The sequence below is a fragment of the Macrobrachium rosenbergii genome, chromosome 40 (assembly GCF_040412425.1).
Source record: "Macrobrachium rosenbergii isolate ZJJX-2024 chromosome 40, ASM4041242v1, whole genome shotgun sequence".
Lineage (NCBI taxonomy): Eukaryota > Metazoa > Arthropoda > Malacostraca > Decapoda > Palaemonidae > Macrobrachium > Macrobrachium rosenbergii.
Window position 1 is genome coordinate 5,376,461 of NC_089780.1, and position 12,058 is coordinate 5,388,518.

At 50.2% G+C, this 12,058-nt stretch overlaps 1 protein-coding gene across 1 annotated transcript in view; it reads left to right on the top strand.

The window, feature by feature from the left end:
* The first annotated feature begins 3,579 nt into the window (after nt 1–3,579).
* Nucleotides 3,580–12,058, top strand: part of LOC136825999 (zinc finger protein 420-like) — a 115,659-nt gene continuing 107,180 nt past the window's right edge. Inside the window, exon 1 of the mRNA XM_067082857.1 lies at nt 3,580–3,999. The gene's annotated coding sequence lies outside the window, so the exon portion shown is untranslated. The remainder of the gene's footprint in view (nt 4,000–12,058) is intronic.

A 12,058-nucleotide genomic window follows, 5' to 3' on the forward strand; every position in this document is an offset into this window, starting at 1 on the left:
AACTACATCTCTGGCAGGAAGAACCCAGTAGCCGACACCCTCTCGAGAGTAGAAATCAATTCCCTTCCCCTTGGCATCGACTACGAAGACCTAGCAAAAGAGCAAGCAGCAGACCCAGAGACGGCAGCCTACAGAATGGCAGTGACGGCTCTTAAGTGGGTAGACGTGCCCATAGGAAACTTGAACATAACTCTCCTCTGCGATATAATATGGTACCCACACTACCAAAAGGATATTGCACAAATAGAAAGTGTACAAAGGTCATTTACAGCTAGAATAGAAGTCAAGGACCTTGACTACTGGGAAAGACTACAATTCTTAAATTTATATAGTCTTGAAAGGAGAAGAGAACACTACATGATCATCCAGGCATGGAAACAGATAGAAGGAATTACTGAAAACATCATTGAGCTAAAAATATCAGGAAGAGCAAGCAGAGGTAGATTAATAGTGCCCAAAACTATATCAGGAAAACTAAGGAAAGCACACAGGACATTAATCCACCATGCACTAGCATCGATAATGCAGTGTCTATTCAATGTGCTACCAGCTCATCTGAGGAACATAACAGGAGTGAGCGTAGATGTGTTTAAGAATAAGCTCAACAAGTATCTAAGATGCATCCCCGACCATCCAAGATTGGAAGATGCAAAATATACCGGAAGATGCATTAGCAATTCTCTGGTAGACATCAGAGGTGCTTCACACTGAAGGACCTTGGGCAACCCGAACGAACTGTAAGGTCTGTAAGGACACCAGCACAGGCCGCCCCTGCCACCTAGTACCTGCCTCGAGGAGGAAGCAGGCGTTCGACATAGTCCACAGTCTCTCCCATCCATCAGGGTGCACAACGGTGCACCTCATGACTGACAAGTTCATCTGGCATGGCATCAACAAGGACGTCTGGCCGTGGGCAAGGAGCTGCATCCCATGCCAGGAGAGCAAAACGTCACGGCGCACAGAATCCAGAGTCAGTGACTTCCCACAGCCTCATCGGCACTTCAGCCACATCCACGTCGACGTTTTCGAGCCTCTTCCACAGTCGGGAGGAGCCAGATACCTCCTGACGATCATAGGCTGCTCCACCCGCTGGCCCAAGGCAACCCCCATGGAGGAGGCATCAACAGATTCATGCGCAGAGGCCCTCCTCTCCAGTTGGATCAGCCATTTAGGAGTGCCAGACAGCATCACTACAGACAGGGGTCCAGCCTTCCTGTCAGAGCTCTGGGTCTCCTTGGCATGCCTGATGGGTACAACACTACACAGCACAATGGACTACAACCCCGCAGTGAAGGAGTGGTCAAGAGGGCACACGCTCTCTTAAGGCAGCTCTCATGGCATGTTGCACCGACGAAAGCTGGAAGGCACAGCCCCCCTGGGTCCTGCTGGGTCTCCGCACCTCACCGAAAGCAAATGGCGACACCTCCCCTGCTGAGAAAGTCTCAGTGAGACACTGGCCGTTCCCCGGAGAATTCTTCCCACCGTCAGCCAATGGCGCCGACACCCCCCTCCCGAGGTTGAGGGAACTCGCACAGAAGTTTGCGCCCCGCCATAGGACCTTCACCGACAGAACTACCGCCTACAGCCCACCCGCTTTAGACTCCTGCACCTACGTCTTCGTCAGGGTGGACGCCCATTGACCGCCCTTAACCAGGCCCTACAGGGGACCCCAACGAGTCATCAGGCGGGCCGCCAAGGCATACCTCCTTGACATCCACGGGCGTGAAGACTGGGTCACCATCAACAGACTAAAGCTGGCATTCCTGTTGGACAGTGAAGTACGTGGGGAGAAAGGCAGGCGCCCCAGAGTTCCCCCTCAGTACCTCCCTACGGACACATCTAACCCCCTACCAAAGTGGGGTCTGGGGTGGCCCAGGGGACACACCGAGCCAAGCCCAGATGTCGGTTCCACAGTTCTCCAGGGGTAGGGGCCCACCCCAGCTATTGTGTGATTAATGTTGCTTCATCCAATAATTGCTCCTCTAATTATTGTCTGGGGGAGGGGGGGAGTATTTGTAAGGGCATCAGATCGCCTCTCCATTCTTGTGTTTCTCTCCTCATATGTACATTAACACGTCATATATGTTACTTATTATTTCAGAGTCTTTATGTATCCAGTTGTATGCATCATTGTACGGCCTTTACGCCTATATATATATATCTGCCTTTTACATGTTCTGTAACACATTATATATGTCTTTTTATGCCTGTTAACAAACACAAATTCTGTATGGACACAGTGGGGGCCTCAGGTCGCCCGCCACCTTTCCGTCCGCTTTCCGCATTATAAACACCTGTCGAGAACAATAAAGAATTTACGGGCTGCTCTAGAAGCAAGAGCCCGTGCTGGCACAAGGCCAGCTAAAACTAAAACAACAATAAAGAATTACGGGCTGCTCTAGGAGCAAGAGCCCGTGCTGGCACAAGGGCAGCTAAATCTGAAACAACAACAATAAGGAATCAGTCTTTCACTTCTGACATTTCTTGAACCTCACACCCTCAGTGAAAAACAAACTTACTGCGAGAATACAGTTGACTTGGAAGCAACTGCTGAATTTAGTACGCAAAAGGTACGAATGCACAATACTGAAAATATAGGTAGCTACTGCCAAAGCATTATACAGTCACTGCAAAATTTTCGGATGCATCACCACAAATTGGCCACAGAAAATAAACGTATATATTACTGGTTGATAACTAAGTTATGCTACATTACAATCATCATTGTGAAAAATTCCAAGTTATGCTATACACGAGACACCAATAAAGTCAATAACAATCTGTCAAATATAACTGTATGACAGAGTTAGATGTTCATGCAACTCATTTACGTCATAACTAACCAATAAAAAGGAAAAAATGTTACCGTAGAAAATAATAGGCATTGTCTTACAATGAAGGACAGTACCACTAAGTAGTTCGTCATAAAATGTTTACCCATCTACTTTTCCGTCTGCTCTTTCATTCCTATTTCGTTACTGGGTGTTTTCTGAAAATCTTGCAGGGCTATATGGTATTTCTCGACCCTTAAAAGTCTTTTACCTTCACACAGCGTTTTGCTATTTTTTTAATTCCATTCATTTTAGTTTTGGTTTTCTTTTCATAAACTGATGAGCATGTTTACTTCTGACTGACATCTTGTATATTTTTTTTTCATTAACTTTTTCATCTACAGTTTTCACCAGGGCTGGTTTACCTGCATAGGCTATTCCTTTAACACTATATTCAGTAGCGATTATCACCGTTGTTCTTTTAGCACAGAGGTCCGAGCGAGATATTTTATTTGATATTTTTATGAGGCGATTGCCCCTGTTTTATCAGGTGAAATGTTCTACTCTCCAACATCATCCTGAATAAAAAAGTGTGCTCCGAGAACGGCCTTTGCCAAGATGCCTCAAAATCACATTAGACGAAAGTATCCACGAAAGTACTCAACGGCTCCCAGAGCAGAGGCATTTGCCCGAGTATACAGAGCAAACCTGCTGAACGTTTCCAGACTCATTCGCAAACGTTGGCGCCTAAAACGTCTCCGGGCGAGGAGGGACACACAACGTCGCACGTCTGGCAGGCCGCCGCCACAGGGCCGCCCTCGCTCGGCCGTCAAAGGCGTCTGCAGACCGGACGGCGCCAGTTACCTGCGAGGGTCCTCTCTGGTTAACGCTCGTGATTTCATGTTTTCGGTCCATCTTGTGCCCTTTTGAAGTGCCCCACCATTATTTGCGTGACCTTGTAGAACGCTGACGACCGGTTTTCAACGCCGAGTAAACTGTAAGTGAAGTGGACGCGGCTTGATCGATATAACGACACTTCTTCATTCACTGAAGGTGTTCTGACGACCTGGTGTCAAGACCCAAAGGTCACGGCGGCCTCTTGTTGCTGACAGAAGTCGGACTGGCGCGGGCGATCGGTGCCTGCGGGGGAAATGTCGTCGAGTCAGCTCTTGCCGAGAGTCACTCTCCATGACACCTTCGGGCTACAACGAAGCGCCGTCTTGTCCGTGTAAGTGAAGGTGGTTGGAGAGGGTGGGAGGCGGTGGCCTAAGCTACCCAGGTGATGGCATTGTGGTAACCACATCGCCCGGAGGCCTCGCTGGCCAGGCCCTGTCAGTTCAGAGAGCCTACGAGTAGCCTGTGGTCATTTGTCCTTTCGGTAGAACTGTGGGGTTGCTCCGCATCGGGTGCTGCCTTGGAAATTGACTTTACCTGTAGTATTTTTGTCATTTATTAACAATTTTTACTGTTATTTTTGCCGGTCGACTGTAATTAACCTGTAATTAACATCAGAACTAATATGTTTTTGTATGCTGGCCGTCCTGGAATGCTGTCATGCATGCGCAGTGTTATAGGGGAGCTTTTGGTAAAAAGTGGATTTTTCCTTCTGGGGGAGGGGGGCAGAGCCACCAACTAGGCTAGGTAACATGACCTGCTAGGTTAGGTTAGGTTAGTATTTCCTTAGCCAGTCCCTTCTTGAACATATGGCTCCCTGATGACTTACGCATGCACGGAACCATTCCCACAACAACAGCGTGGTGGTCCGTGTGGAGTTGCCTGACCCTGCAGTTTTACCGCCCTTTCTTCTAACTTTTGGGAATGAATGATGTGTCATGCCAGAGCTCATGGCCGATTCAGATATTGGTTTGTTCCGACACGATAAAAAACGTCGGTCCTTTACATTAGGAATTTGGAATTGCTTAAGGCGAAGCTGGACACGGCTGTTAAACTCTTGAACAAGGTGGCTAGCGTGAGGTTGAGTGCGTTTGTGTTTGGAACAATCGCTCTCCGATTGTTCCCTTGTCGAGGGTGCACTCCTTACCTGGTGGTACTTTTTTTTTTTTTCTTACCCGGTGGTACGTTTTTTTTTTTTTTTTTTTTTTTTGTAAGTAGGTGATGTCTGCCACTTAAATTTTTGCTAGCTTTAGTCAGGCTTGGGATAGCAGCTCGGAGTATTTTGGAACTGCAGGTATTCGCCACCTGTGGCCCTCTGCAGTTCGAGGATGATGTTGATGGGTGAACCTTGTACATCGGTGGAGCAGTGTTGTTCCTGTTTGACAGCAGTCTTGCTGTTGCCTTGACTCTGTTGATCGCCTGTATTTTTTGGAGATGTTCCTTCTGGCCGTCATGGGGCGGTTTTCGATGATCATATGGCAGTGTTCAGTGGTGTTCATCCTCTTCGACCTTTGATGGGGTCTTGACATCTGTGTAGATTGTCTGTGGTGATTTTGTACTGCATGAGGTTGATTTATTAAAAGGCAATTATTCTTCGGATACTTATTTTATACTAGTGATTTATGTTGCTTGATTATTTCATGTGTTATTTATGAGTTTGTTATACCAATACTTATTTTATTGTTTGGCGCTGTTTGTGCATATATTGTTTATGCTGTCTGATGTTTTGTTTCTGATGTAGCTAAAGTGTTGTTAACTTCAATTTAAATGTTTACTGTTTGCTAATTTACTTTGATGGTGTGTGTGAAGTAACCTTGATTGATTTTGCTACATGTTATTTAACTGACTCGTTTGGTGAATGTTTCATTGATTTTTTTAAATTTTAAAAATTTTTTTTACTTTTTTCACCAAGCCTGACTCGTTTATAAGTATGTAAATTTGTATATTAAATTAGTATTAAGGTAATTTGTTCCGACACAATACAGTATACAAACCCTCGGTCATTTACATTAGGGGTTACTTTGAGGCGTTGAACTTCAAACAAGGTGGTTAGGCAGTTAACTACTGTCCGGGAGGCGGGAGTACCGCCTGCCCGGATGTAAACATTACAATTTGCTTTCGCCCGTCGTGGAATGCGGACGTTGTTTCTTCGCTTTCTGCCTGACTGCCTTTTTCAACCTTTTTGGTGGGAAAATTCCTTGTTTTCTTTCTTTCTAGATGAATGTTGATAAACCTTCTAAACCCTCCTATCCCCAGTGTGTGTGTCCTGGAGTAGGAGGCAAGAAATCTAACACCTTTAGATCCAGCGTCGACGCGGACCCACATGCTCTCTGCCCATCTTGCAGGGGGCGTGTGTGTTCGCGCGACGCTCCTTGTAGCAAGTGTTGTTCTTGGTCTCCCGAGCAATGGAAGAGGTTCGAAGGGAGGAGACGCTACCGTCGGAAGCTAGCCAGTGGTGGCTAATGTGTCGGGTTTGTTTCTCCCTTCCTGCGAACTTGCCCTGCTTGCTCCCTCTCCCTCGGGTGAGGACTCCCCCTCCCCTTCCTCACTCGTTTCATCGGGTGTGGAAGGGCGTGGGGGCCCGGTTGACCAGGACATCCTCTCAGGGGTCTCTTCTCGTTCTTGGGGGGGAGTTTTTTCCCCTGGAACGAGCAGACTTCCCAGCCTAACCTGACTTTTTCCTCAGGTTTTGGGTTGGACAGCCAGGCGTCAGATCTATCCTCGGCCTGGCTACACCTGGGTCTACCTGGCGTTCCGTCACTGGAGGGTCTGGTATTGCATCTGTCTGGCGCTCCAGTGACAACACATGCTGCAACCACAATCACCACCACCTCAGTTACCATGTCGGGATTTGCTAAGCTACCTGTGTCGGTGGCTTCTCATCTGGACACCCAGGTTTCGGCTGCCCCTGCCGTTCACCATTCAGTACCGCTGCCTCCTGGGTTCCTGGCCCGCTCTCACGACCGGGGCCTTCCTACATGGTTACGTCTACAGTGCCGTATGTGACTGTCCCTGCCCCTGTTGCTGACCCTGGCTCGGTGATGACAATGATTCGAGCTCCCCGCTTCCCTGTCTCCCAGCCCGGCACATCGTCTGACTCGCTTCCCATACCTTCAACCCTGGCTTGGCCCGGGGCTACGCGTGCTCCACCCATGCCTTTATTCCCGGCCCCGCCTCCGTATGTTCCTGGCTGCCATGCGGATGTTCCTGCCCCGGTAACTGCTGGGCCGAGCACCGCGTACACTGCCTGGGTTGCGCCTGCTGCTGTGACCCCCCTGGCTGCTCCTGCTTCGTCGGCTGCGCCTGCATGGTTTGGGGACTTAACCACGATCCTGAGGAAGAGGGCAAAGAGGAAGTCAAAGAAGAGATCAAGAAAGGTGTCGTCGTCATCATCGTCTTCGTCTGCTACCTCTTCTTCTTCTCCTTCCGAGGCTTCCCGGCCAAAGAAGTAGTAGTCTGCCTCTTCCCCCCCCCAAGAAGTCTCGCACCAAGACTTCTAAGGGACTGCCTCCTTCCACAGGGAAGGCAGTGGGATCTCTCGCTGACCACAGTCCGCACCCCCCTCTGCTGGGCCTAAGAAACCTGCTTCTAAGGTCAGCGGGTCCGCGTTGGACACTCTTGCGCGAGTTGCTCTGAGTACTCAGGTTTCCAAGGATACCTGGGTACCCCAGGCTGATACGGGAGAAACTTCTTGCCGTACAGACCCGGGCGTGGGGTGAGAGAAAGAGTCCGGGCATGCAGGTGCCCCGACTCTTCCTGCTGGCACCCCCGTGAGTGCCAAGCCAGGTTCCCGGGAAAGTGCTTTGGTCCCTTGGGTCCGAATGCAAGGAGAAGCAGAGAAGAAGTCCCCTGCTCAGTCTTCCCGAGAGGCTACGGCCTCGAAGAAGACTGGGGCACGTCTAGAGGACAGCGCGGCCTCGCACCAGCCAGCCACGTGCTCGACTCCTCCCAGTCCCCGGCCACGTCCGCGCGGCCAGCCTGGCTCGGGGGAGGCTTGCGCGAGCCGCTCCGCTCTCCTCGGGAGACTGCTTCGCCTAGGCGAAAGCACTCTCCTCGACCTGGGCTGCCATCACCACCGTGGGTTGGTGACCACTCCCAGCCCGCTGCCCCTGTTGGTTCTGCCAGCAAGGCCAGTGGGAGCGCCCGATCCTCCTCGCCTGTTCCCTCTACCTCTTGGGCTCCTTCGAAGGGGCATGAGTTGGACATGAAGAATTCTGGCGAGTTTTCTCCCCAGTCCTACCTCGGGGGCCTATGTACCTGGCTCGGTTCTCGGCTCGACCAGGTCTTATGCCCGCGTGGTGCAGGAAGGATCGTGGGGGTCTGCTGAGGTTCTCCCTCCTGCAGGGAGAGTAGATCGGGAGGACTGCACTCTGGAAGGACTTGAGGGTCCTCTTCCCCAGGATGTGGACACCCTCCGAGATACAGAGGACGTTTGCAGAGGTTATTGTGCTGATCCATCAGCACAATGACCTCGGGGAAGGGACCACGGCCTCAACTGTGGATCGTCCGTTGCGCCTCAAATCCTTTTGGGGACCCAAGAAGGAACCCAAGGCTTCGGTGGGGCTGCCGTGGTCCACGCTTGCCGAAGGGGTCCTCGACCAGGTGAATAGTCTTGTGTCTGGGCAAGACACTTCGCTTAGATCGAGCCGCTTGGATAAGCTTCATACCCCCTCTGCCTCGCCAGAAGCACTTCTACACTCCAGTGGAGAGGGCTTTGCCGACTAAACAGGTTGACCCGGACCTGGCACGTCTGGACCCGGGTCTTACGTTGCAGCAGCTTACTGCAGAGAGCATTTCCCTCTCTCAGCAAGAAGCCGCAACCCTGGAAGCCACCGCCATGGTGGCCTTCCAGGCAGTCTCCTGGCTCAATCTGTGGTCCTTCACAGTATCGAAGGTAGCTGCTTGCTCGGGTGCTATCGTACCTGGGGAGGACTCCGCCTTTGGGAGACTGTGCCAGTCGGGGAGTAGGGCCATCTCCTACCTCGCCCACCAGATGGCAAACCTGGTCCTGAAGCAGAGAGACGCCGTTCTCTCTCGCTTCTCCAGGTCTGTAGGACCCGAGTCGGCAGTGACCCTAAGGAATGGACCGTTGCTGGGTTCCGCCTCTCTCTTCTGTAGGGAGTTGGTGGACGCTGCGGTAGACAAGCGCCGGGGCGATGACAGTGACCGGCTTGTCCACCACGCAGTGGCCAAGACCTCTGGGTCTTCGCATCCCACTGCAGCCAGGCCCTCGGGCCAGGCTGGCACTTCCTCAGCCCCTAAGAAGTCCCAGTCTTCGAAGGGGACCTGTGGAAACACCCAGCCTTCTTATTCTTCTAGAAAGGGTGGTCCTTCCTGCCCCTTTCAGCCCACTTTCCAATCCGGTAAAGGGGGCAAGGAGACAAAGAAGAAGGGGAAACGCTAGGGGCGGCGTTCCCCCCCAAAAGCTGCCGAAGGTGGGGGCGGTGCCTGTCGAGCCATTAGGCAACATGGCAGCGACACGGAGCTGATACCTGGATAGTGGATGTCCTTTGGGAGGGATATCTACTACCCTTCAATACCATTCGAGCCTTGGCCTCCCCTCACCTACAATCTGGTTCATCTCCGCACGTACGTCCAAGGATCTTCGAAGGACACCGCACTACAGCAAGAAGTGCAAGCCATGCTTAGCAAGGGTGCTGTAGAAGTCGTGTCGGACCAGTGTCCAGGCTTTTACAGCCGTATCTTTCTCGTAGAGAAAGCCTCAGGGGGATGGAGACCGGTCATAGACCTCTCTCCCTTGAACCGTTTCGTTCGCCAGACTCGGTTCACGATGGAAACAGCGCAATCCGTGCTTGCTTCCATCAGGGAGAACGACTTCATGCTTGCGGTGGACTTGAAGGATGCATATTTCCAAATACCCATTCATCCGTCCTCTCGCAAGTACCTCCACTTTGTCCTCGGGGAGGCGGTCTTCCAGTTCAGGGAACTTTTCTTCGAGCTCTCGACCGCTCCCCAGGTGTTCACGAGAGTTTTCTCACTCGGTCAGCCCCTCGAAGTAGGTTCCTTCACGTGGTGAGGGGGTAAGGGGCCCTGGCTTTTCTTCTTCGTTCTTACGAAGAATAAGAGCCCGGGCCCTGACAGATCACCTACAAACCTTTCGATTTAAATGGCGTGGATATTTTCACTTTTGTACAAATTTCTTGGACCTGGTAAATAGGAAAAGGTATCATAGCTGGGATTGGGTTTATATCCGACGCTAAATAGTGAGAACTGTGGCAGGACCATCAACTGCCCGATAATGTTCGGACCTGAGTTTTCAGGCGGAACTGTTCTACGGGACTGGACCACGGATTCCAGGGGGGTCTAGTTCTGGGAATAGGACTCTCGGCATTCTGTCCGGTTTGCCCATAATGTGATTAGGGTGGGGATGATTGTATTCTAGTAATGCTCTCAGTCCTATCAAGCGGGTTGGCTTACACTTGAGCCACTCTAATCATGTTGTGCCATCCCCTTTGGGTTACGGTAGGGATGTGGACATTTGGGAGTCGGTTCTCACTTGTGCCATTAGTGGAGGAATGAACTCCATGAAAGGCTGATGATATCTTTTTAAGATTTTCAAGTTTTTTTTTTTTTTCTCTCCAATACTTTTATCTTTATGGACGGTATAAATAAGGATATAAGTACCCCTGGACCCTGTGATGATAACCAATCGGCACAGACAAAGACCTCTGCAACCTCGTCTCGGAATATGCGTACGAAAAACCCAAATAAAATTCCAGTGTAATAACACTGAAACCCTATGCTCCAGTACGGAGCAAAGGCAAATTTAATGGAAATGGTGATTGTGAAATTGGACCAGGAATATATGAACAGTCGTATGAAAAATATTTGACCTTTAGCCTGGAAGAACCAAATTGTGACATTTTCAATGTATACAGGGATATTTTAAAGTGTTGTGGCCGAGAGCCTAAGATTAGTCCCGAAGGTAAAGGAAAGCTGACGGTTGAATCTACCTCAGCTAAAGAAAGTGAAAATCTAAAATCATTGTTTCGCCTTGGAGGAGTCAAAGTGGAATGTGCCGTATATGTCTATTGGAACCACTCCAAGGGTATGATATTTGCCCCACAGCTCATGACATATTCTGAGGAAAAGTTAGTGGAAGAATTGAAAGATCAAGGAGTAATGAAAATAGAAAGAATGAAGAAAAAAGTAAATGGAGCCCTAGTCCCACTTCCCAACTTGATAACACTTTTAATTCCACTCGATTGCCTAATATAGTGAAGGCAGCCTGGTTACGCTTCAAGGTCAAACAATACATCCCAAGGCCGAGGAGATGCTTTCATTGCCAGGAATTTGGACACATGTTAGGGTCGTGCAGGCAGAAACTGCAAGGCAAACCTGCCATTTGTGTCAAGTGCAGCGAACCAGAGCATGGCATATGTAACAAGCATGCCAGGTGTGTACATCACCCTTCATCTTCAATAAATTGTGATGTATACATCATGGAAAAGGAGATTCAATCATTAAGGGTAACTGAACGACTTACATTTAGAGAGACAAGAGAGAGAGTATTAAACTTATATGTTAGACCAGGAATATCCTTTGCCAGTGTAGCCGCCAACCGGAGAAAGAATATAAATGGTACAAAGGCCAATCTAAACAAAACACCAGTGATGACTCGTAACCGAGCCTCTTTGGAGGCTGTGCCAGGGATGGCTGGCACTTCTGCCTCTTCGGAGGCTGTGCCAGTGATGGCTGGCACTTCTGCCTCTTTGGAGGCTGTGCCAGTGACTGCTGGCACTTTTACCTCTTCAGAGGCTGCGCCAGTGGTTTCTGGCGTTCCTGCTTCCTTGGAGGCTGCGCCAGTGATTGGCGGCGGTTCCGCCTCTTCAGAGGCTGCTCCAGGCATTGCAGGCGCTTCTGCCTCTTTGGAGACGGCGCCAGTCATTGCTGGTGCTTCGGCCTCCTCGGAGGCTGCGCCAGTGGTTGCTGACGCCCCCGCCTCTTTGGAGGCTGCGCCAGTCATTGCTGGCGCTCCCGACTCATCGGAGGCAGTGCCGGATGTAGTTGGCACTGCTGATCTTCACACCCTCCTCAGGAGACATCAGCTTTGTCTGGTGTCCCTGAAACCGACAACCCCTAAAAGGAAGGCCGCTACAAACAGTCGGTCTCCTTCTAGAAAAAAAAGGAGCAAGGTAGCAAGCTGAAAGCGCTTAAAAGAGGCTCCAATATTACAGCCTGTAAAGGAAAATAAAATTCATTAACTTTCTCCAGTGGAACTGTCAGGGATTGAGAGCAAAGTGGGAAGAATTGAGACTGCTCATATTAGAAGTGTCTCCTGTTTGTATAGCTCTGCAGGAGACCATGATTTATAACAACGTGTGCCCCAGCCCACGAGAGTATACATCTTATTACTCCACCTATAATTTAAA